Source organism: Medicago sativa, chromosome 6 (genome assembly GCF_051527215.1).
Source record: "Medicago sativa cultivar Bolivia chromosome 6, Bolivia_mono, whole genome shotgun sequence".
Lineage (NCBI taxonomy): Eukaryota > Viridiplantae > Streptophyta > Magnoliopsida > Fabales > Fabaceae > Medicago > Medicago sativa.
Genome location: NC_140754.1, coordinates 45316558 through 45343189, shown reverse-complemented (window position 1 = coordinate 45343189; position 26632 = coordinate 45316558). Strand labels below are relative to the sequence as shown.

Below are 26632 nucleotides of genomic sequence, written 5' to 3'. Positions count from 1 at the left end.
TATTTTAAATCATTCATTACTCTCCAAATAAGTAATAGAAATCGTTTAAATGACAAAAGAAAAAAACTATCAACCAATACTCAGATTAATAGTACGGCATCCTTAAAATTCTTATGAAGAATTTGTTGTTGTTTTTTTCTCATAAGATTTGAGGGGTTAATACCAACGTGGGTGGATATCTAGTTTATACTAAAAAAAATTGGTTATTATTACGAGGGGAAAGAAATTTCTAATCAGTAAATAATTTTCAATTAAATTTAAGTTCTTCACAAGATAGCCCAGCTTGGTATTAAAATGACATGAATTTGACACCACATATGATTGACTATATAAGCAATGTCACTTATTGTCACGACCCGAAATTCACAATCGTGACCGGCGCACGAACTAGAACATCCTAGTCCGGCAAGCGTATTAACGACACTAGATAAACTATAATTTAAACAATTTCCAAATTAACTTTCACTTAAAATGATATCCACTGGAATTTCGACAGAGTATCCTCTGTATTTTGAATATTTTCCAAGATTTTAATCTTGCTTATGAACCTGTATTCTCATCCAGAGTTCCAAAATGACATATTCATATATTTGTACATCTGAAACAAGAACATTCTTTGACTCCAAATAGCTGCAGATAATCTGATTCAACATATACATAAACAAAAGAGACATCCATCAATGAAGCCTACCAAAAAGAGTGACGCGGCTGAACTCGAGTCTACTAGAAGCTCTCTACTTAGCTGCTTGGAAATCTGAAAAGGAAAAAAAAATGAAAGAGTAAGTCACAAAGACTTAGTGAGAGACAACAACCACCACCACTAGAAGGGAAACACACAAGGGCACGATTATTTACTTTCCTCAATTCAAATTTTAATTCACAAAGTTAATAAACGTATAAAAATGTAATAAACTCACAATCAAGTGTACCGTGAAAATTCAGAAATCTTTATAAATTTATCAAACAAATAAGACTATACCAAAATTCCAATGTCGTAAAGAAGTGAACCCAAATCCACAACTTTAAAGAAAATATAGAAATCGCGTCTAATGAAAAAGGAATCGAAATAATCAAATCCAAATGGAATATAAAACCAAATTCCATTTAATAATACCAAAATAATCAACTTTAAAGAAAGTATAAAAATCCAATTTTAGTGAAACTATTCAAAAGGGTGAATCGAGAACCAGCTCCATCTCGTTGATAGCCCTCTCCTCCTAATCGTGGCCTTTCCATAGGGGCGGCTCTATCTAACGGATAGCTCTTTTCTCTCAACTCTAAACAAAAATGTTTTTAAAGTATAGTAAACTCAATTTAGCGAAAATAATCAAAATGGGTGAATCGAGAACTAGCTCCATCTCGTTGATAGCCCTCTCCTCCTAATGGTGGCCTTTCCATTGGGGCGGCTCCATCTAACGGATAACTCTTTTCTCTCGACTCAAAACAAAGTGTAAAAGATTTTCAATTAGGAAGTTTACCTCTCATTGATAGCCCTCTCCTCCTGATGGTGGCCTTTCCATAGAGGCGGCTCCATCTAACGGAGTAACTTTACCTAATTGAAATCTCATACTAGGTGCACCTAGGTCGTCGTTTTTATAACCATAATTTTCAAAACACCATTCATAAAACGTAATGCTAAAACCATATTACACAACATAGTGAAACTTATTTCAAAATATGTATCATCAAAACTCAATCGAAAATCTACTACTTATAAACATAAGTAAATCCAAATTCAAATCCAATTCAAAATCCAAATCCAAATGGAGCGCATATTAATATCGAGAATTCCCAAGAACATATATCTCAAGACCGTGTTTCTCCATATCTCAAAACTCATGTTATAGTATATGCAACCAAACGTCAATTTCAATATTTTGCTCAATAAGTCATAGATAATTCGAAACAGAGTATAGTTAAATTTGATGATTTTAAAATTATATAACAATGACGAGAAAAATGTTCAAAGGATGTGTTTCCCAATTTGATAAACATTTTAACATATAGAATCAACAAAATATCGATAATAAGGATAATTAAAATAAATGATAATGATTGTCATCAACTCACAAATATGACGAGTCAACTTCGTTCCTAGCAATGCCTTTCGAAATAACCACCGGAGCAGTCCTCACCAAATCTCAAGGATCACTAAAGAGCACACCTTCCATGAGTGGGTATTCCTATCCTTTCCTATAGCCCACACCCACTATCCAAAAGCACTTGTAAGAGTATAAATTAAAAGCTTCGATTGAATGTGTCAAGTTTTGTTAAAAGTGTGAGATAAGTTTGAGATTTGATGGCTTGAACAATATGAGGTAGAAGAATGGCATGGAGGAGAAGGACGGATCGGTTAGGAACAAAGAAAAAGGGGAAATGGAAAAGTGACATGGAAGGTCAGAATGAGAAAGAAAACAAAATAAGGAAGGTTCTCGATCCCCCCCTGTTTTATTTATTTCATAATTGATTATTATTATTATTATTATTATTATTATTATTATTATTATTATTATTATTATTATTATTATTAATATTTTTAACTTAAAAAAATAGATATGAAACGGTGTGTTTCAATCTTCCCCCCTTAAGAAAATTCGTCCTCGAATTTTGACTACTACTAGCCTTGTTTTTAAATAAGCATCGTTACTTTTCACGCAACACTTCTTCGGATTACTAACTTGTTTCTTCACTGATCGACCCTTACCATGAGACCTTTACCGAAACGATATTCTTTGAGCATAACATCTCACTCTTTTTTCTTTTACTACAACTACCAGATGTTCAATGTATGACATATTCTCAACCAACTGCACATCTCCATGACTACTCACATGAGAAGGGTCATACATGTACTTCTAAAAGCATAGTGACTTACAAGAGCATATGAACTCTCAAGAGATCCAGTGGAAGTGCCAAGTGATAAGCTACAAGTCCAAACTACTTCTAAATCCCAAACAATTCAATAAGCCTTGAACTGGCTTGCCCAAGTGTGCAAAACCACAAAACACCCTACATTGGTGACTCTTGTAAGAATACATGTTCTCTCACTGTGAACTCTAAGGGTAGACGCCTCTCGTCAAGATAAGATTTTTTCCTACTTTGAGTTGTCCTTAAACAATCTTAGATGAACTTAACCTCTTCAATGATATCTAGAAACAACTCTAAGCCTACGAGTTTAGACTCCCCAATTTCAAACCATCCTAACATATTGAAGAAACACATCGTCAATCTACAATGTCTCTAAAGGCGCCACTTTAATACTAGATTGGTAACTATTTATATGAATATTCTATTATAGGAAAAACATTGGTCCCCAACTCCCTCTAAGATCCAGAACACTAGCATAAAACATATCCTACACGTGTTGCATATTTTCTACAAACAGACAATCCTTCTTGGAACGAAAGTTGTATTAGGGTTCAAACAGGTTTCCAATTCAGATTTGAGAGATTTCCAAAATATGGCAGTAAACTGAACCTTGCTATCACATATAGCCGAGATCAGCACACAATTTAACGAAATGATCTGTTCTAAATAAATCTTAGCCTATTGGAACGTAGTATAAGTAATCTTCACAAGTAAGCAATGTGTAAACTTGATCAAACGGTCTATAATCACCACACCAAGTAATAATTATTTAATTACAGACCTCTTTAATATCGCCAACTAAACAAGACTACTCTGAGACTTCCTACTCAAAGCATCTACAACAATATTTTCCTTTCCAAATAAGTCTCTGCGATCCAGAAGGTTTCAAGAGTGCCCCGTCCACTTCTTTGACTTAAATGTAAATCTCGATGTTGAAAGATATACTTAAGACTCTCTTGGTTGGTATAAATCTCACAAGTCTGGCCATATAGATAATGCCTCCAAATCTTAATAGCAAAATTCACGACTTCTGTAATCAAATCATGTATAGAATAATTTGGATCAACCCTTTATTTACTTCATCAAATCCATAAAGATGTTGGAGCATTAGCAAACCAAAAATGGTATAACCAGAAATTCAAATGCGCGTAGCGTGTGCAATAAGTTTTCTTTGATATATGCCCCCACTACCCAGCCCGCGAGTCAATCTTGGAAAAACAACGAGTTCCTTAAAATTGATCAAACACTCGTTAAACGATATTTACTCTTTACTACCACCTAGTCATTTTTCTATAATTCACATAATTGCATTAATCCATCTTTCTTCCTTAAAATCAATATCAGTGCTCCTCAATGAAAATAATTTTGGTGAATAAAGCTCTTAGTGAAAAAATCTTGTAGCTGCTCTGTTAATACCTAAAGTTTTGTAATGCCAAACGCAAAAAAGGTCTAGATCTGGGATGAGTGTTATGAACCAAGTCTATAGAGAATTCAATCTCACTACCAAGTGGAAATCCAGGAAATTATTCAGGAAAAACATTAGGAAGCCCACACGCTTTTGTATCTCTATAATGCTTCCTTACTCACCTCTATATCCTTAATCAAAACCAAGTATTCTTGACAACCTCTTTTCAATAACTTGTTAGATCCTAAACTTGAGGTTAAATGATATGGTACCTAACTAAGTTTTCCTCAAAAGGATGAAAGTGATTACCCAATATCTCAACTTTCACTACCTAGTTATAATAGGCTAAGGTGGCTTACTGGACAGACAACCAATTCATACTTACCTCCTATGAAAAATCTATACTAAAGCTACCGGTGTTCATACAAGACTAGCTAATGGATGTGTCATAGCTGCCAAGAACGATCCCCTTATTATTATTTTTTTTGCCTTCTTGACCATATTAAAAGCACAATTTACTATCTTTGAAACAATTTCCAGAGTGGAACAAACTATTGCAGATCCAAAAATACTCTAACGGAAAGTGGATTATATATATGATCCATGATCTAATCTACGACTCTGCATAGTGCCCAATAATTTATCTATTGGATCCATCCTTTTATGAAATTACTATTTGTTGTCCTTAATGACCTAAATATAACTTCAACACAAATTATAACAATTACTGTAAGGTCATTCAACTTGTTTCTTGCAAGAATCCTATTTACTACATCCCTTAAGGTTTTGTTGCCTAATCTAAAGTATCAAATTTGAAACTTCCCCAAAGTAGTACAATTAGATCCAAACACAAATCCATTTAAATATTATCCTAATTCTCTCATGAATCGCTTGATACGCATCTCTTCTATGATAGGGTGAGGAGCATTCATTGAAAGTTCGATAAAACGGGTTTTGTACTCTGAAACTTACATGGACTCAATTTGTCCTGATCATTCATACTTGTGAGTTAATCTATCTACAACACTTTCTAGAAGAAAGTGAGCCGTAAACAATTAAGAGGTCTCACTTCATTTCAATAGAGATGATCTCATTTTCCTTTCATGTGTCAACATATCCAACTAGAAATATGCCACACACTCTAACTGAAAAATATGTCAACTTCACTTCCCTAATATTTGAGCATCTTAATTTCCTCTATAACTTCTCTAGACCATCAATGAACCATTAAGAGTTTTCACTTGAACTAAACCAGAAACGTATGAGTTTTAAACTTCATGAATTATGCAAAAGTAATCTCAACCCCTATATTACGAGTAGTCGCTTGATGCTCACCCAATCTAACTTCTCGATGGACGACGAGATTTCTCTATCATTCATTATCATTACCTTGATGCTGTCAAACACCGACCCAAGCAAATTGTTGCACTAGCATGGCTATCCTTGCCTTCCTATAACGACCTCAACATTTTGTACTTCTATATCCAAGAAAACTCATAACATTAATTATTTGTTCTTCCACATTCACTCCACGTCGATCTTGAAGACAACTTCGACCTCTTTGACAAAAGACTTAAGGTTAGGCAGTAGACCCAGAACGAACTAATTTCCCTTCTAGTGTTGTGTGGCATCATCACAAAATGAAAGAAAATTAACCAAAAATAGGACGAGACGACAAACAAAGTGAGACAATTCAAAGACCCAAAAGAAATCAGAAGATTAGACAACAAGTGACACTACCATAGAGTGCTAATAGATTTTTGCATGTAAATGGTGCCGCGGTTCACAATTTACTAGCAAAAACCTATTATTACTCTATGTCTGCAGCTATTAGGACCTACAACCGGAGCTCTGATACCAACTTTGTAACGACCCAAAATTCACAATCGTGACCGGCGCACGAACTAGAACATCCTAGTCCGGCAAGCCTATTAACGACACTAGATAAACTATAATTTAAACAATTTCCAAATTGACTTTCACTTAAAATGATATCCACTGGAATTTCGACAGAGTATCCTCTGTATTTTGAATATATTCCAAGATTTTAATCTTGCTTATGAACCTGTATTCTCATCCAGAGTTCCAAAATGACATATTCATATATTTGTACATCTGAAACTAAAACATTCTTAGACTCCAAATAGCTGCAGATAATCTGATTCAACATATACATAAACAAAAGAGACATCCATCAATGAAGCCTACCAAAAAGAGTGACGCGGCTGAACTCGAGTCTACTAGCAGCTCTCTACTTAGCTGCTTGGAAATCTGGAAAAAAAAAAGATAGAAAATGAAAGAGTAAGTCACAAAGACTTAGTGAGAGACAACAACCACCACCAATAGAAGGGAAACATACAAAGGCACAATTATTTACTTTTCTCAATTCAAATTTTAATTCACAAAGTTACTAAACGTATAAAAATGTAATAAACTCACAATCAAGTGTATCGTGAAAATTCAGAAATCATTATAAAGTTATCAAACAAATAAGACTATACCAAAATTCCAATGTCGTAAAGAAGTGAACCCGAATCCACAACTTTAAAGAAAATATAGAAATCGCGTCTAATGAAAAAGGAATCGAAATAATCAAATCCAAATGGAATATAAAACCAAATTCCATTTAATAATACCGAAATAATCAACTTTAAAGAAAGTATAAAAATCCAATTTTAGTGAAACTATTCAAAAGGGTGAATCGAGAACTAGCTCCATCTCGTTGATAGCCCTCTCCTCCTAATGGTGGCATTTCCATAGGAGCGGCTCCATCTAACGGATAGCTCTTTTCTCTCGACTCAAAACAAAAATGTTTTTAAAGTATAGTAAACTCAATTTAGCGAAAATAATCAAAATGGGTGAATCGAGAACTAGCTCCATCTCGTTGATAGCCCTCTCCTCCTAATGGTGACCTTTCCTTTGGGGCGGCTCCATCTAACGGATAACTCTTTTCTCTAGATTCAAAACAAAGTGTAAAACATTTTCAATTAGGAAGTTTACCTCTCATTGATAGCCCTTTCCTCCTGATGGTGGCCTTTCCATAGAGGCGGCTCCATCTAACGTAGTAACTTTACCTAATTGAAATCTCATACTAGGTGCACCTAGGTCGTCGTTTTTATAACCATAATTTTCAAAACACCATTCATAAAACGTAATGCTAAAACCATATTACACAACATAGTGAAACTTATTTCAAAATATGTATCATCAAAACTCAATCGAAAATCTACTACTTATAAACATAAGTAAATCCAAATTCAAATCCAATTCAAAATCCAAATCCAAATGGAGCGCATATTAATATCGAGAATTCCTAAGGACATATATCTCAAGACCGTGTTTCTCCATATCTCAAAACTCATGTTATAGTATATGCAACCAAACCTCAATTTCAATATTTTGCTCAATAAGTCATGGATAATTCCAAACAGAGTATAGTTAAATTTGATGACTTTAAAATTATATAACAATGACGAGAAAAATGTTCAAAGGGTGTGTTTCCCAACTTGATAAACACTTTAACATACAGAATCAACAAAATATCGATAATAAGGATAATTAAAATTAATGATAATGATCGTTATCAACTCACAAATATGACGAGTCAACTTCGTTCCTAGCAATGCCTTTCGAAATAACCACCGGAGCAGTCCTCACCAAATCTCAAGGATCACTAAAGAGCACACCTTCCATGAGTGGGTATTCCTATCCTTTCTTATAGCCCGCACCCACTATCCAAAAGCACTTGTAAGAGTATGAATTAAAAGCTTCGATTGAATGTGTCAAGTTTTGTTAAAAGTGTGAGATAAGTTTGAGATTTGATGGCTTGAACAATATGAGGTAGAAGAATGGCATGGAGGAGAAGGATGGATCGGTTAGGAACAAAGAAAAAGGGGAAATGGAAAAGTGACATGGAAGGTCAGAATGAGAAAGAAAAGAAAATAAGGAAGGTTCTCGATCCCCCATGTTTTATTTATTTCATTATTATTATTATTATTATTATTATTATTATTATTATTATTATTATTATTTTATTTTTATTATTATTATTATTATTAATATTTTTAACTTAAAAAAAATAGATATGAAACAGTGTGTTTCACTTATGATCCATGTTATTAATGAGCATGCTACATCATTCAAATAGGAGGGGGGGCTAGAATTTTTCATTGACTTTTTAAATAGGGGGTTCAAAAATCCGGTTTTAGAAAATGGGGTATCAAAAGTTAACAAATTCAAAAACAGGGGGATCAAAATTGCATTTAAACCTTTATTGTATTTTTCCTATAAAAATATAAACTAATTATTTTTATATAATAACTTATTTAGTTTTTATAACTAACTTTCTAAGGAAAATTATAATTTTAGTCGAGGCGTGTGAAATACTAAATGTGATTATTTCTTTAAATTGAGATTTGAACATTGGTTTGTCTCATTGTGAAAGTTTAGTCTTTTTATATATTCGATACGCATCACGCATACACTAAATGTGTGAATTGCTTCAATCAATATTCAAACTTGTTTTGCTATGCTTTGCATATCTAGCTCGTCCTCCACGTCCAACCATTAGTTACAACATCCCTTTTTTTTTGGTAATACAACCTAGGAGTGCAAGGGATGAGTTAACTCGATGTGATACATGTTCAATAAGGACGATACGATAAAAGGGTAAGATTGGGTTGGTTCCCAAGACAATTCACCTTAACTAAATATTTTTCATGTTACTAAGTTTCACCTTAACTAAAATCATAAATTATGAGTGAAATTCGAAATGACAAGCTGAAACATTTAAAAATAGAACAATTGTAGTAAGCCCTAATACTGATAGTCAATCTATATATTGATTGGATATGACTTTGCATTCTGACTTTGATAAAAAATTATGTTTTTCATGTATATATGTGTTTATAATAATAAGATATTTCTTTATTGGTTTTGTTTTGTTTCAGAATAAAAAAGTCAATAGAAATGGGAGAGTTGTAAGGCATATAGACTATTATGTGGGTAGATTAATGACCATATCTCACATGTCAGTGATAAAGAGTTGTAATGTTTTCACATAAGTATAAACATTAGAGTAATATTTGTAATGGATTAAGTTGCCATTAGAATACTTCATAGTAAGAGTTACAAAAAGTGTCATAACTCATAAGATATTCTCATAGTGACAGTGATGTCTTCAACCCTTTGACCTGAAACCACTATGTACCCTAGATGTAGGAGTCGATTACTTTGTTGTCATTCAAATGTTGTCCGTAAAATGATTACTATAAAGTCAACTGATGAATACTCCATGAATCATGTTGAGGGACATGAGTGACCTAGATGAAATTTTTCTCTCATACATAACTAGAGAAATGGCTATGAGCCCAATGGTAAACTGGACAAGGATAACACAATATATTTCTTATGTTCAATTTATAGATGAGGGAAACTTTGTCACATTACATGACATTCTCGTTACTTGAGTAACAGTGATGTGTTGTTAAATATTGCTCATTGTTTATAATATTAAATATGTGATTCAATATTATTTTCAATGTTACGAGAATATACAAGGTCACACAACAAATTGATGACATAAAAAAGTCTAACTTATTTATTATTCGGTAGTGAGATCTTACGATGCACTAGTGCAAATTAAAGAAATGTTGTACATCGTAGGATACAATGTGTTTAAGTGAAAAAATGTATACCATAATGTACAATATGTTTAACCGGAGTTGTGATACACCATGAGATATGATGCCCACAAAGTGGTTCTTTAAATAGATCCCTTTTTCTGAAGCAAAAGAACACCTCTTACATTTTAGTTGAGAAACCTTAGCGGTTGCATAAGTTCTAAACCTTTTTATCTCAAAAGCTTCCATTCCTTCCAACTAGCACTATGAATGAAAGAATCATCTTTGTGTGGACTGAGTTGGGTGTTGTCGTTCGAGCACCACTCGTGATCCATTCTTGATGTGGTTCTCCTCGACGCTTTAAGAGGTAAACCCATGAATCCCTTTAAAGTGTTTGATTTATGATTAATGGTTTAATCAAGATCCATTTTTGGGATGCTTCCACTAAGATGATTAAATTTTGAAAAAAAACATTGTGTGAACTGAGTTGGGTGTTGTCGTTCGAGCACCACTCGTGATCCATTCTTGATGTGGTTCTCCTCGACGCTTTAAGAGGTAAACCCATGAGTCCCTTTAAAGTGTTTGATTTATGATTAATGGTTTAATCAAGATCCATTTTTGGGATGCTTCCACTAAGATGATTAAATTTTAATAAAAAACATCTAAATCTCGAACAAGAACTTAACTTACTAAATAAAAGATATAAATGAATTATGAAGAGGAAAAGGGTAAAATGATAAACGGTTACCAACAGTGTTAGTAATAATTGGTTCAGTTTGTTAATTAAAGTAGAAGAAATAAAAAAAACTAAATTACAGCAGTTGATAACTTAACGTGCTAGTGATTCGATGAATTAGGATTTTTTTTTTAGAGAATAGATGAATTAGGATTTGTTTGGTAAGACAAAGCTTTCCCCTGCAGTCTCTTATAACTTTAAAAACCCCTCAAAGTCAAAGTAATCATTGCACAATACACCTAAAGATATGGTAGTAAAATGCATGAACAACATTAATAATTTCAATGACGAATGGCAATCGAGAGAATGCTACGATAAGAATCGGGTAGCTAGTTAATCATTCAGGAAGGGAATGAAGGTAAAGCCTTGACATAGCTTGTCAAGAACTAGAATAGTTAGTAAAGAAATAGAATGCTATGCATTAGCGATATGCTAGATAAGACGCGAGGTGATGTAGAGTATTATCTTCGCATAGGAGTTAAAGTGACCGTACGAGTATGGCAAGACGTGAATTGATTAGACATATATTCACGAAGTAAGTTAAGCAAGCATATAGTGGGATTGTTTAAGGATCCGAGGTAAAAGTGATAGTATGAATAGGTTTAACCTACATTCATGCATAAGACTAAGACTTTAAAGAAGCAAGTGTCATGTCTCTTGCTATCCATGTAACAGTCCGATTTTTCACTAGATTTATTTTATTATTCATTTAATTCTTTTATGTGTGTTAATATGTTCTCTTATGTGATTATTTGCCTCAGTGTGTATTTTTGGTTGGGGATCGTAGAATTCGGGGTTAGAAGGGTATTTTAGTCATTGTAGACTCAGGGGTATTTTGGTCATTTCACGAGTAGGGGAAATTTTGTAATTTTGCTGAGGATTACTTTTAGTGCTTAGTGAGAGTGAGTATTTTATTAAGTTACTAGAGAGAGTGTGGTAATTATTTGGTTATCGGTAGTTGACCGTTGTTATTACATTTTACCGTTAAGTGAGTAGTAACATTTTGGGTAAGGATAGAAATGGGTTAGGCCCATTAAGGATTGTGAGTTGAGCCTAATTAAGTAAAGCCTATTTAAACACTAGTGTTAGTAGAGGAATAGGGTTTTTACCAACATTTTCACATTTGGGAAGAGATAGAGACAAGACAAGAGAGAGGGTTTGAAGGAGGAGAGCTAGAGAGAGAGCTAGAGATCCAAGCTTTGATCAAGGTAAGAATGTTAAGGTTGAATGGGTTAATATCTTTATCCTTCCTCACCAAGAATTCCTTTTGACATTATGTTTTGAATATGTGTTTGAGGGTAATATTGAAGAATGGTTTTGAGCTTGAAATGGTGTCTTGATTTGCAAGAAAAGGATGATGGGTTTGAATGGTATGAGCAAGGAAGCAAAGGGAGCAAAACTAAGGTTTTGGGCATGTTGATGCTTGGAGATTGGAGTTGCTTCAAGATAGTGATTAGGTGAGTTCCATAGGTAGCTATCCTACCCTTTGGGTTTATGTTTTTGTCTTTTAGGATAATATGACAATTCTAGGGTTTATGAATGAATTGATTACCCCTTTTTATGCCATGCATGCTAAACATATTTTACACTTGCTATATATATGTTTTACAAGTTTTCTATGGCCTCTAATGTCATGTTATGCATATGGATGGTTGGTTTTGAGGTTTTTGGGTCAAAAACACCAATTATGCAGGTGCTGGACTGTCATAACTCGCCTCGCGAGCAAGCTGGTCGCCACGGCGAGTATGAAAGTCGAGTGGGGGGTGTTGCTCGCCCTGAGCTCGCCTCGCGAGCAGAGCAACTCGCCATGGCGAGTGATGCTACTCGCCTCGCGAGTGAGTTTGTGCATCAGAGCACAACTTGCTCGCCTCAGGCCCTGTTGTCATCTTTCGAGCTGGTGTTACCCGTGCAATCTTTTATAAAAACAAACCCCTCAACCCAAGGTCCTATATGATGAATTTCTAAAAGAGTTTTCTTATGAATGAAGCAAGTATTAAACATGTTTAGTGATGCTTGGTATATGAGAGGATGACATGTATGTACGATGCGAACTGGGATAACAAGATAATCCATAAGCAAGGGGAGAATTAGAGCCTCGACATAGTCGTCGAGAACTAGCAAGTTAGTATAAATTCCTAGAATGGTAAGATGCGAATTATATGTTCACACATGAACAGGAATAAGTTAGTAAGCATGATAAGTGTGGGTTGATTAGTTAATCACTCCACCATGTTTAAGAATGTGCAAGCATGAACAAGTATGAACATTTACCATTAATCGGATCGATTCAAGGATCCGAGGTAAACATGAATGAAAGGTTAGGTTTAACCTAAATGAACGTCAAGACTATGATTAATGAATATGTAGGTGCCATGTCTCTTGCAATCCATGAAGGTATGGATTCAAGGGGTTCTCATGATGAGAACGGGGAAGGCTCCGTAAGGGGATCACATGGTACTGAGTAATTAAGGATGTAGGTGTTCGTGTCTCTTGCAATCCATGAAGGTATGGATTCAAGGGGTTCTCATGATGAGAACGGGGAAGGCTCCGTAAGGGGATCGCACGACATTGAGGGAGTCCGATGTACGTACATCGGTTATGATGGGATTGTACTTGGGGTTACTCCACCCGGGACTTTCCGTAAAATGAACCAAGATGATAATGTTGTTCAACGCTAACTTAATAAATGAACTTATGTACGACATGTATGTTATGAGTATGTCTCTATGCACGATTATGTTATGCTCATGAAGAGCCTATGTATGATTATGTTTTAGAACAAGATGCTTTTAGGCAAGAGCAAGATATGTGTAGAGCAAGTAAAGAATATGAAACCGATGACGATTTTAGATTTCCCCTAATCGTCCGGTTTAGAATCGTGCCATGAATATGTTATGTTTAGGCCTCGATACATTGAGTGTATCCTTGGCAATGCGGTTCTAGGTTCCCCTCGACCGCCATGACACGTATAGGAAGTGAAGCCTATAACAAGTGAGATAAGACTATGACGGCTCTAGTATGCACTACCGTCTAAGTATGCAAGTCCCCACACACGTATAGTCAACCGTCAGGTTGTAATGTAGACACGTGGTGACCGTAGGTTTCCCCTTGAGGATGCCTATAGCCTAGGATTTAGGGGAACTCACTGAGACATTATGTCTCATCCCAATCCTTATTTGTTTCAGATAAGCAGGATGTTTATGCATGTTCGGAGCCGGATGGATACTACTTCAAGGGTTCGTTCGTAAAGTTGCAGGACGTTATGGATATCAAGGATGTAATTTTATGTATGGATGAGTTGTGATGTATTATTATTTATACGAACGTAACTTGTTGTAAATATTATTCATTCGAAGTTTTAATTGTTGTATATTTTAATGTATCCAGTACTAATATTAACGCACGTGCCAGACTTTCTAGATACGTCTGGTATGGGTGTTACAGGAGCTTACTCGCTTCGCGAGTAAAATTACTTGCAATGGTGAGTTACACAGGGCAGCACCCCCCTGTTTCGCGTTCTTGCTTCTTTTTCCCTCATTTCTGTTTTGATTTGATTGTTGGTGTGAACATGGAAGTTTTAGATAATCTTGTTATCTTTCCAAAGGCTTTGGTTTGGCATGGAAATGATTTTTGGTTTTTAAGTTATGAGAAAAATACTCTTAGTAAATTTTACGAAACTTCCTCATAACTATTCCTAAGCCGACCCAAACCTTGTGGCTTGTTTCCTAACTTCAATTTATCGTTTTGAGTTCATTTAAGCTGTCTAATAGTTCCTAAACTGTGATTGTAGTGGACCTAACTCGTTTTGATTTGAAAAAGTAAAATTCCTTAAATTGAGACGAACTTTGTGATTTTTATGATTTCGTCGTGTTTGGCCGGTGAAACGCCCAAGTATACTCTACTGCACTTATATGTGGCCTAGAGATATACTTAGTTGAGGCATTGGATCTTAATTGCTTGGTTTTGAATTATTTGTCTCAAATATTTTTATGTAGAACATGCGAGACGAACTTGTCGAAAATGGTTCTTTAAATCCAATTACCTTATAATTCTTTCATGAATGATTTTATATGATTAATTGAGGATATGTGGATGATTGTTGAAGGTTGAATATGGTATTTATTATGAAATGATGTGTTGTGCCATTTTACTTGATTATGAAGTATATGGAATGTGGAGGTATATTGTGAATTGATGTAGATGTATGTTGATGATAATGGACGATGGCTCTTAGTTGAAATATGATTTGATTGATTGTATGGACGTGAGTACTTGATAATGCGATTGTTGTTGAGTTGATTAATGTAAAATGAGATGGACTTTTTCATTGTTGTTGGTGATATAATTGTTGAGTTTTTGCATTATTGGGTCTTTACTTGTATGTCCATGCATCATAATCATATTGAGTCATATGTTGAAATGTAAAGGAGATGGACTTTACATAGGTGAATCGTAAGAGGAGATGGACTCTTACATATGATGTTTTTGTTGCATCATGGGTGACGACCTTGAGGAGATCCGGTACCACATGCATATATGTGTCGAGTATAGGCGCATTGCATATTGTCATGGTGTCTTGTTATGGTATGTGAATGTTGTTTGTCGGTGATGAACATGTTTGATAAGTTCTAGTTGTAATGTTGAGTTTGATGTACGAATGTAATTATTGATGTTAACCGTTCATGCAAACTATCTGGAATTTAATTGGATTATTTATATCAAATTGTGATTTGTTGATTATGATTATTGTAATGCTTACCCCCAGTGGTTTTTTCCGCCTACCTGTCTGTATGGATGGGTAGACGCTGTGCAGGATTAGTTCCTTGGTGAGTTTGCTTGGTGGATGTTTGGATGGCGGGTAGAACAGGCTCTGATTAGGCAAGTGTCTTGTGTTTGTTGTTGATTTGACTTTATTGTCCCTGTGTTTAGGACTTAGAGGATTTATATGTTGGTGTATTTTTGACTATGGTCTGTATTTGAAGAGTTATATATTTTGTTCCGCTGAGACTGCTGAGATAATTTATATATATGCATGTTGAGTTTTGGATTTGTGTTAGAAGTAGCGTCTATTTCTTGAATATTTGTTATATTCTCGTGTTTTATCGCTTTAATAGAAATAGGGCGTTACAAGTTGGTATCAGAGTCGTGGTCAGTCCTTGTCCGGACTAGCATTCATTGAATTTTCCTGTTAGTATGCGAATGGTAATGAGTTACCTTCGGTACTTGTTTGTTGTGCTGTTGTTCTTATCTGTTTGTTGGTTTTGTGTAGTCTTGAGATGGCTGGTGGTAGAGATGATGCAGCGATTGCGGTTGGTCATCATGATCCTGGAGAGGCTGAGGAGCGGAGGCTTGATCGTTTCTTAAGAAACAGTCCGCCGACGTTCAAGGGTAGGTATGACCCGGATGGAGCTCAGACATGGATGCAGGCCATGGAGAGGATCTTTCATGCTATGGTGACTAGTGAGGATCAGAAGGTCAGATTGGCTACTCATATGCTTGCTGAGGAGGCTGAGAATTGGTGGACCAATGCTAAGAGAAGGCTTGAGGCCGGTGGTGGAGCTGTGACTTGGGCTAGGTTCAAGACTGAGTTTTTGGGGAACTACTTTCTTGAGGATTTGAGGACCAAGAAGGAAGTGGAGTTCTTGAACTTGAAGCAAGAGAACTGTTCAGTGGCTGAGTATGCGGCAAAGTTTGAAGAGCTTTCGAGATTTTATCCGTACATCAATGCGAAGGATGTTATGGTTTCCAAGTGTGTGATGTTTGAAAGCGGTTTGAGGCCCGATATCTACCAGTACATGTGTATTTAGGAGATCCGAGAGTTTGACACTTTGGTGCACAAGTGTCGTATGGTTGATGAATCTAGGAAGGTCAAGGTGAATCATTATAAAGCGATGAATGAGAAGAAGGGAAAGAGTCATGGATTTGGGAAACTGTATAACAAGGACAAGGGAAAGAAGAAAGAAAGTGGTGGAGGCTCCAAGTTGAATGTTGCTGAGGTCAAGTGCTTCAAGTGTGGCACAATGGGACATTTTGCTAGTGATTGCGAGAATGGTGATAGATGCTACAAGTGTGGGAAAGTGGGTCACAAGGCAATTGGGTGTACTTATGTGGAGAAGGAGATCACTTGCTACAATTGTGGTGAGAAGGGGCACATCAGTACTAAGTGTACTAAGTCAGAGAAAGCGATGGGGAAGGTGTTTGCACTAAATGCGGAAGAGGTGGAGCATCCGGATAATCTCATCCGAGGTATGTGTTTTATCAATAGTACTCCTTTGATTGCAATTATTGATACTGGTGCTACTCATTCTTTTATCGTGGTTAGTTGTGTTGAGCGTTTGGGTTTGGTTGTGACTCCGTTATCGCGAGGGATGGTTATCGATACCCCGACTAGTGGTTCAGTGACTACTTCTTTAGTGTGTGCTAAGTGTCCTGTTAGTTTTGGTAACGTTGATTTTGAATTGGATCTTGTGTGTCTTCCGTTGAAGCATATGGACGTGATTTTTGGTATGGATTGGATGTTGAGTTTTGGTGTTAACATTAATTGTTTGACCAAAAGTGTAACATTTTCTAAGCTAGTAGCTGAGGATGGTGGGAAATTCTTGATTGCGGAACAAGTGAAGAAGTCTTTGGACGGTGAAGCTACTGTGTTCATTATGTTTGCTTCCTTGAAGGAGAGTAGTGAGAAAGGAGTTGGTGATTTGCCGGTAGTGCAAGAGTTTCCAGAAGTTTTTCCGGACGACATTACCGAGTTACCGCAGGAGAGGGAAATTGAGTTTGCAATTGATTTGGTACCAGGAACGAGTCCTATTTCGATTACACCGTATCGTATGTCTGCATCAGAGTTGGGTGAGTTGAAGAAGAAGTTGGAAGAGTTGCTCGAGAAACAGTTTATCAGGCCGAGTATTTCTCCGTGGGGTGCTCCAGTGTTGTTGATTAAGAAGAAGGATGGAAGCATGAGGTTGTGTGTGGATTATCGGCAGTTGAATAAGGTGACGATTAAGAATCGGTATCCGCTTCCGAGGATTGATGATTTGATGGATCAGTTGGTTGGTGCAGAAGTGTTTAGCAAGATTGATTTGAGATCAGGATATCATCAAATTAGAGTGAAGGCGGAAGACATATCCAAAACTGCGTTCCGAACGAGGTATGGACACTATGAGTATTCTGTGATGCCATTTGGAGTATCTAATGCGCCAGGTGTCTTCATGGAATATATGAATAGGATATTTCATCCTTTTCTGGACCGTTTTGTGGTGGTGTTTATAGATGATATTTTGGTGTATTCGAAGTCGGAAGAGGAGCATGCCGAGCATTTGAGGATTGTGTTGGGAGTCTTAAAGGAGAAGAAGTTGTTTGCTAAGTTGTCGAAGTATGAGTTTTGGTTGCGAATAACTCATGAATCGTACTTCCTTATCATATCACATTCTCTTCCTGACTATTCAACAGCTTGTCTACGCATTCGACATCACCAATTAGGCATCCCGATTACTTCATCTATGATAACTCTAGTCTTTCTCATCTTACTTAAGTGAAAATACAGCCTTTATACTTTTACCTTATACATCACTGACTGTATGAGCATCAGAAGTTCCTTCATGATGCTAACCACTATGTGTGGGATGAGCCTTATTTGTTCAAAATTGGAGCGGACAATCTCTTGCGTAGGTGTGTGGATGATGAAGAGGCAAAGAAGATCCTATGGCAATGTCATAATTCGCCCTATGGAGGTCACTTCAACGGGGAGAGAACAGCCTCAAAGTTACTTCAATCCGGGTTCTATTGGCCAACTCTTTTCAAAGATGCCAATTTACATTACAAGCATTGTGATGAATGCCAAAGAACCGGATCAATGTCAAAGAGAAATGAGATGTCTCTACAACTCATCCTTGAAGTGGAAGTGTTTGATTGTTGGGGTATAGATTTTGTTGGCCCTTTTCCTTCATCATTTTCAAATGAGTACATCTTGGTAGCCGTTGATTATGTTTCAAAGTGGGTGGAAGCCGTGGCATCGCCTAAAGCCGATAGCAAGACGGTAGTGAAGTTCCTAAAGAAGAATATTTTCACCCGGTTTGGTACACCAAGAGTTCTTATTAGTGATGGAGGGTCACACTTTTGCAACACACAACTTGCCAAGGCCCTAGATCATTATGGAGTCAAGCACAAAGTAGCATCACCGTATCATCCGCAAACGAATGGACAAGCCGAAGTTTCCAACCGGGAGGTCAAACGAATACTTGAGAAGACGGTCTCTACATCTCGGAAGGATTGGTCGGCTAAACTTGATGAAGCTTTGTGGGCATATAGGACTGCATACAAGTCTCCTATAGGCCTCACTCCTTTCCAAATGGTCTATGGCAAATCTTGTCACTTACCGGTCGAGCTCGAACATAAAGCATTTTGGGCATTGAAGTTCCTAAACTTTGATCAAGAGAAGGCCGGTGAAAGAAGAAAAGGTCAAATGCATGAGCTTGAAGAATTGCGAAATCAAGCTTATGAATCTTCAAAGCTCTACAAAGAAAGGACCAAGAAGTATCATGACAAGAAGATCATTCTGAGACAATTCATGCCGGGGCAAATGGTGTTACTTTTCAATTCAAGACTAAGACTGTTTCCGGGCAAATTGAAGTCTAAGTGGTCCGGACCTTTCATGGTTAAAGAGGTCAAACCATATGGAGCTGTTGAACTTGAGGACCCAGTCACAAAAGCCAACTGGACTGTTAATGGGCAAAGGCTTAAGCCCTACTTCGGTGGTGAAATTGATCGGTGTTTGTCGACGATTTCACTAATCGAGCCTTGATTTCTTCAAAATGCGTCAAGCTCAAGACGTAAAACAAGCTCTTGCTGGGAGGCACACCCAGTTTTGTAAGTATTTTTTATGCTAAGCATATAGTAGTAGTACATAAGAATTGAAAGCTGAATTGAAACAATAAAGAAAAAAAACTGATCCTGAAGCATCACGCTAATAGCGTAAATTTCGCTATTAGCGTGGGAGCTACAGAAAGCTACGCTAATAGAGTAGGTTTGGCGTAGGAGAAAAATTTTTGGTGGGCCTAGGGTATTAACTCCCCTTAACTTCCCACAACTCCTCATTTTTCCCTTTTTACGGTTTCACCTTCTCATTCTCTCACAAACACACACAAAAACTTTTCTCTCACACACACTAACCCTAAAACCCAAACCCACTTTTCAATTCAAGTCAAGCATCCATTTTGCATCATTCTTTCTAGCATTTGTGTTGCTGCTCACTACATTAACAGGTTTGATTTTCTTTTCCTTTCCTTGTCCTTCAATTGAAAAAAATCCATGTTTTGGCATGATTAGCAATGGTTAGGTTAGGGTTAGAATTTTGCTTTGTGATTAGAGACTGTTATTCATTGATTATGGTTTGAAAAGGAACAAGAATCATAACCCACATGCAACAAACATTCATCTTTTGATTTTGACCCATTTTGTAAAAATTGAAAAATAAAGGTTTTGAATGATTTGTGTGCCAATGTTGTAATTCTGATTCCTTTTCACTATTATATTGTGTTATAGAGACATAGGATGAAACCTAGGGTTGAAAATTGCTGGTGTGTGCTGTAAAATTGCAGGAACAAGAATTTTGAAAATTTGAAAATTGCATGTACGAAGAAATACGCTAATAGCGAAATTTACGCTAATAGCGAAATTTTTCCAGAAAATTTCGCTATTAGCGTGGTTCTTCATACTTGCCCAGATTTTCAAAATTTTTGATGTTTTTAAATAACCAATTTTAGTTTGTGCTAATATTTTCTATGCAATATGTTGGTGTTTCCTGGTTTTGTTGCAGATGGCACCGAAAAATGTTGAAAAAACTACCGGGACCAAACGTCCAAGAGGCAAATCTGCCTCCACCTCAGCCCCACCAGTCAACCCTAACCGTTTTCCCACCCCTGCCCACTCTGCCAGGTTTAAAAAGATGGCACAGTACAAAACCTGGCATGAGAGAACATTTGACATTCAACCAGGTGGTGAATACTCTGATTTACTCCACATTTTCACTGATCGCAAGTGGACCAAACTCCTTGTTCCCCATACTGAAATTAACACTGACCTAATCAAGGAGTTCTATTGTAATGTTGTCCCTGATGCCTCACCCACCACCCTTGCTGATGCTTTCTCTTGGACTTCTTATGTCCGAGGGAAGCAAATCCCATTTGATAGGGATTCCATTAATGATTTCCTTGGCAATGCTTTAAACCTTGAGCCTTCACCTGATCCCACTATGCCCACTTTATGTACTTATGCTAAGAGAAATGCTCAGGGGAACTGGAAGTTTGACCAAATTGAGCGAGATATCATGAACAAGGGTATGTGCTTTATAAAGAATGATAGGGGAGAGGTTAGACATGCACTCACAAAGGAGATGACTGCTAAGGCCCGCTTAGTCTTCCAGTTTCTTGTCCACAATGCCCTTCCTAGAGCCCATACATCCGATGCCCCAAAAGCCGTTCTGCCACTCATCTGGTGCATTATGAAAGGAGTGCTTGTTGATATTGCTCGCATCATAGCCAATGAGATGAAAGCTGTGGCTTTGAAGGTTGCCACAGGTGCTAAGAAAGTTGCTTTGTTCTACCCGGGACTTATCATGGGATTGCTGAAGGTCTATGGAGTGCCCATTTCTGGACCCTTTGATGAAGACATTGAGGGGACCATTACTGACACTTCTATTCGTACCTGGGAGAAAGCAGAGAATAGGGCAGCTCAATACCATTTCTCTGATGATGAGGCTGGCCCATCTGAGGGCACTGGTTCTTTTGATTTTTCAGGTTTGCAGACCTTTATGCTGGAGCAGCAGATGCATAACCAGTACGTAAGGGACCAGAACAGCTTTTTGATGGATCAAAATGAGGCAATTTGGAGGAGAAACCAAGGCATTCATCAGAACCTCTATAATGCTCACATGTATCCGGGAAATGCTGAGTACCCGGTTATGTCTCCTGACCAGTATCAGAGCTTTGTTCATTGGCCTGAGGGCAGGCCGGACCTTATGTGGGGGTGGAAGATGCTGTTGATGATGAGGCTACACCTGAGCCTGAAAATGCTGGAGGTGAAGATGATGATGTGGAGGAGGATCTAGAGATGGGTGATGCTGGTGATGATCAGTGATTCATTGGATTTTTAGTGATGTTTTTTCTTTTCGCTTTCGAACTTTTGCTTTCCTTATTTCATGTTGGAACTTATTTAAGTGGTTGTATTTTGCACTTTGGTTATATTTTGTACTCTTCGAGCACTGTGGTTTTTAGTGCTCGACCTGATACCTTAGTACTTTATATTATTATGGTTTAATAACTTAGCTTGTGGATTTTAACTTATGTTTTGGATGAATTTTTTTTGTTTACATCTTGCTTGTGTTTCTCAAAAGAAAATTGCTCATGAACAATAAATCTTAAAGTGCTCCATTGAGCCAATGTTTGAGCAAAATCAGGTGAGTGATAATGATATTACGTGTGAAAAAGCGTAAAGTCAAGGTATTGGTTTCCTGTTATTTTAGGTTTTTAATAAGAATTTGAAATTTGTACTTTGCACAAAATATATATCATTTAATTCTTGTCATAAACATAAATATTTTTGAACCACTTAGTACTTAACATAAATGTGAGGTAACTTCAATCTGTTGTATATATGCTGGAGACCGATAATCACCGTCTAACTTGTTTTAGTTATGTTAAATCTGATAATTATTTTGAACTGTTTGAAAGCATGGAAAGGATCAAGGCACCTTTTGAATTGAGAGTAACCTACTTGACCACATAAAGCCTACCTGTGAGAAGAGAGAGTATCTGATACCCCAATCTAAGCCAAATGAATCAAGTCCTCAAACATGAACTGTCAATATTCATAAGCACAATGCTTGTTGAATTTGCCTGAAATTTTTCAAAAATCCAGTTCATGGTTGAATCTTATAGGACTTTGATAATTTTACTTTGTTGAACCCTTAGCCTTTTTGTACTTTGTCCCTTGCCTTAGGATAGGGGAACATTCAATTAGAGTTTTGTTGTATTCAAGTTGGAGAAAAAGGAGGCATTATTTGTCAAGTTTGTGGTGAAATTGTTAAAATAACCTGACAACATTGAATCAAAGAAAAAGTTGTATATTTGAAAAAGAAAATAAAAAGAAGAAAAAAAAAAGAAGAAAGAGAAAAATCAAAAATAGAATAAGTTGTCAAGGTTATTGGTTTGATTGTTAATCACCAAAGGTTGTAATTCTTGGTAGGAAAGTATATGGATTTCAAGTTGTGATACAAAAAAATGTTCCTCTTTGATAGGCTTTCTGATCAATTGCCCCACATATGACATTTCTTTTGTAGCCCGGCCAAGTTATAACCCTTTCAAGACCTTTTGATCCATGCTTTTATGCGTTTTGAGACGATATTTGGATGGACACCTAACTTAAATAGGATGCTAGCATGATTGTTGGATGTGTGTTCATTACCTTACTCATTGTTATCTTGGTATTCCATTTACTTTTAAAGAAGTGTGTTAGGTGTGGTTCATAGATAGTTATGTTTATGTTTTGAAGTTTATGATGTATAGTTTGTGCTTAGGACATATTTCGCATTCTTAGTTTGTACCTAGAGTATCGGAGGACTTCATGCTTGTCCACGCGATCATATTTGAATCACCATTTGTTCATTTTTGTTTTGAATTGTTTGACACCTTGTTGAAAACCTTGTCCAAAGCTTTGTTAGTTTCCTTTTCAATTGATTTGTTTGAGGACAAACAAAAAGCCAAGTTGGGGAGAGTTTGATAAATGTTTAAAAGTGATATATTTCATATAGGAGTTTAGGCATTTTAGTGACTTGTTTTGCAAGATTCTCTATGGAAAACTCCAATTATTGTGTAAATATGACATTTATGCTTTTGAGCCTTATTCTACCCTTTTTGTACAGGAAAATACAAGCAAGGAGCAAGAAACGTCAAAGTTCAATTTCATACGCCATCAGCGTGTCCTACGCTATTAGCGTGATGAGGAAATGCCCAAGTCCAGAGAGGTACGCCATTGGCGCACCTGGGGCGTGGATCTGGATCACTCCTGAAGAATACGCTATTAGCGTATACTGCGCTATTAGCGTACAAGTTCCAGAGAGCTACGCCATTGGCGCAAAGCTGTCATGAAGAAACACGCTATTAGTGTGGTTTACGCTATAAGCGTAGAAGCTCTAGAGGACCACGCTATTAGCGTAGCTGAAGCGTAGAAGCAGGGCAACGCCAACGTGGCACAAGCCCATTAGCCAGATTATAGGCCGACATACCACGCTATTAGCGTATCTTGCGCTATTGGCGTAGGTACAAAAATACAGGCCATTTAAATAGCATTCTTACCTCTCTTTTAGGTCATTCACTATTCCATTAAAACATTTTATACATTTCTAGAGAGAGGTTAGAGTTATTTCAAAGAGAGAAACACAAAGCAAGTGATTAAGGAGAGGATTCAACCCTAGATTCATTGAGACATCAAGGATCTTGGCATGGAATCTTCATCTTTCCTTCATTCCTTGCATTAGTTTACATGTCTATGTGTAACTATCACCTTCTTTGTAGTATTGAGGTAACAATCAAGCTATTATGTAATCTTTTGATCTTTTAATATATAAGGTTCTAGCTTAATGATTCAATATTGTTGTTATTCTTGCTTTTAATGCTTTCAAAGAGATTCAAGATGATTTGGACACGAACTCTTGAATCTAGAACTAGAATAACAATCTATCTTATGTTATATCACTCTTGACAAGTTTGTAAACCTTTGATAATTACTTTTAATCAAGATTTTAATGCTCTCGGATACTTAATCAGGCTGGACACGGTCGATTAAGTTATCCGATCGACTTTGTTATCGTTTAAGGAATTTGGACACGAATGTTTAAACGCTAACTTGGAAATAACGATGTCGCTTTGGACACGAAGGATGTTGTAGAAATGATTGTAATAATATTGGTTATAAAGCTAGAGTCTGTTAATCGATCGAGAGATTGCTGCTGTTATGCTTGCTCGTTATCTTATACCGCAAGCGAAATAGTTCGATCCCCTCTCGTTTTTACTTTTATGTCATCTGTGGATATAGTGTTACAAACAAACAAATTATATCCAAACCCTTAATGTGAAATATTGTGAAAATGCTTATGATTAACGTAACTCCCTGTGGAAACGATCCTATATATACTCACGTGTACATAGTTATATGACATGTAGGAAAAACTTACACCAAACCCTAGAAACCGCAAGTTCAAAATCCGATCTACTTCGTTTCAATCACAATTTCACAAAAATAACCTTAGATCCGTAAAGAGGGGAGGAGGACGAACATTTCTGGGCAATTAGTTCAAAAGATAGCATCAGTTCGTCGGAGAAGATGAGGATTCCGATGAATCTTCATCTTCCTCCGCCGTCCTCCGCCGTCCTCCCCAGTTTTCGGCAAGGTTAATGTTTTAGAGAGATAGAGAGAGAAGGAGAGAGTTAGAGAGAGAAAGAAGTGTGGAAAGTGAGAGGAAACCGGTTCAAGGCCTTATATAAGCCTGTGAACCGGTTCAACCCGCTCCAGGATCCACTTCCTGCATTTTAGGCCCAGTTTCCACGCCTGTGTGCTTGCCTGCTACGCACACCCCCCTTCCCTGTGTGTTCTTGATAATTGCTTGCTTGTTACACCCCCTGCCTTGCCTAAAATTCTTGTAAAAATTCCATAAAATTCTCCATATGTGTTTGATATTTTTCTTGACCTTTTTGTGATGTTTTTATGTGTCAAAACTTGAGGAAAATGTATGTAGTATTTCTTGCTAATTGTTTACTAATTTTGCTAAAAGTTGTGAAGTTTTGTATGCTCTTGAGTCTAGAAAATCTTTTAAAAATCCTAAGAAGTTTCATGTATATTTCTTGTTAGTTGTGTGATATTTGTGTGATAATTTTGCATGATAAAAATTGACAAAAAGTAATGTGATGTTTTCTTGCTATTTTGTGATGTTCTATAATAAAAAAAAAACTTGTGGAAAATGCATATTCTTGATCCCTAATCATGATACATGATCTTGATTTGTGAAGTAAGAAGTGGTAATGAGTTTCTTGCTGTTTAGAAGTGTTTTTTACTGTATGTGGATGTAGTGTATGTGTTTGCTTGTTTTACAAGTCTTGTAAATAGTCGTTTGTGAAATTAGATGCCAAATATGCCTAAAATATATCATGGTTCCTTGGCTTGAATGTGTTCTCATAATTCTCATTTTGTTGATTGTGATAAGAATCTTTGAACATTGTCATAATATGGGAATTATAAGTCATACACTTGTCTTGTCATCATGATGAATTTTAGGCATATTTTGCTAAGTGTTTAATCACTTTTTTTGCAAGTTTTTGCTACTTTGTTTAATGTTCCTTTTGCTTATAATTTTCATGCCGTTATACCTTGTCCTACTAACCATTTCATTTCATGTTTCATTCATCCATAAGCATTCCTCATCTCACACTTTAATTTCTTGCACTTTAATTTTTACCAAGGCTTAGAATGTAAAAATTAGGGACTTGTAATATTACTTTCATGCCATTTACTTTTCTTGCAAGACCATAGAATGTAGCTAGGGCCTATGTAAAGGACAATGGACTCTAATGATGTACACCGACACAAGCACCGACACATGCACACACATCACAGAGATACTTTAGATGTATGATTAGGATATGCATGCCTTAGATGTATGTTTAGGGTTTGAATGCTTTAGATGTATGTTTAGGATTTGAAACTTAGCAAAAAATCCTTTTCCAAATAAACATGAACAATATCACCCAAATCATTTTCTAAATAAACCTTGGGATCAAAATCCCATTGTATTTTCCTTTTATTTTCTTAATCAAATTTCAATGAAAATTAACCATACTTGACTTTTTTCCAAAATCACTAATCAAACCCCACTTTTTCTTAAATCTCCATGCTCATGAAGCCTCTCAATCTCCATTCTTCAAAATTCCAATTTTCAAACTTAAAGTCAACCAACAA

The 26632-nt window shown here is 36.4% G+C and overlaps 3 long non-coding RNA genes across 3 annotated transcripts; 1 reads left to right on the top strand and 2 right to left on the bottom strand.

The window, feature by feature from the left end:
• Positions 1-460: 460 nt before the first annotated feature.
• On the bottom strand, positions 461-2209 carry LOC146915481 (uncharacterized). The gene is made up of 2 exons (XR_015013342.1): positions 2071-2209; positions 461-754 (listed from the first exon to the last, which is right to left on the bottom strand). It is a non-coding gene; the product is annotated as an uncharacterized LOC146915481 (long non-coding RNA).
• A 4041-nt stretch (positions 2210-6250) lies between these two features.
• Positions 6251-8232, bottom strand: LOC146915480 (uncharacterized). Its single transcript, XR_015013341.1, has 2 exons — positions 7866-8232; positions 6251-6544 (listed from the first exon to the last, which is right to left on the bottom strand). It is a non-coding gene; the product is annotated as an uncharacterized LOC146915480 (long non-coding RNA).
• A 3693-nt stretch (positions 8233-11925) lies between these two features.
• On the top strand, positions 11926-14053 carry LOC146915479 (uncharacterized). Its single transcript, XR_015013340.1, has 2 exons — positions 11926-12087; positions 13816-14053. It is a non-coding gene; the product is annotated as an uncharacterized LOC146915479 (long non-coding RNA).
• Positions 14054-26632: the final 12579 nt, after the last annotated feature.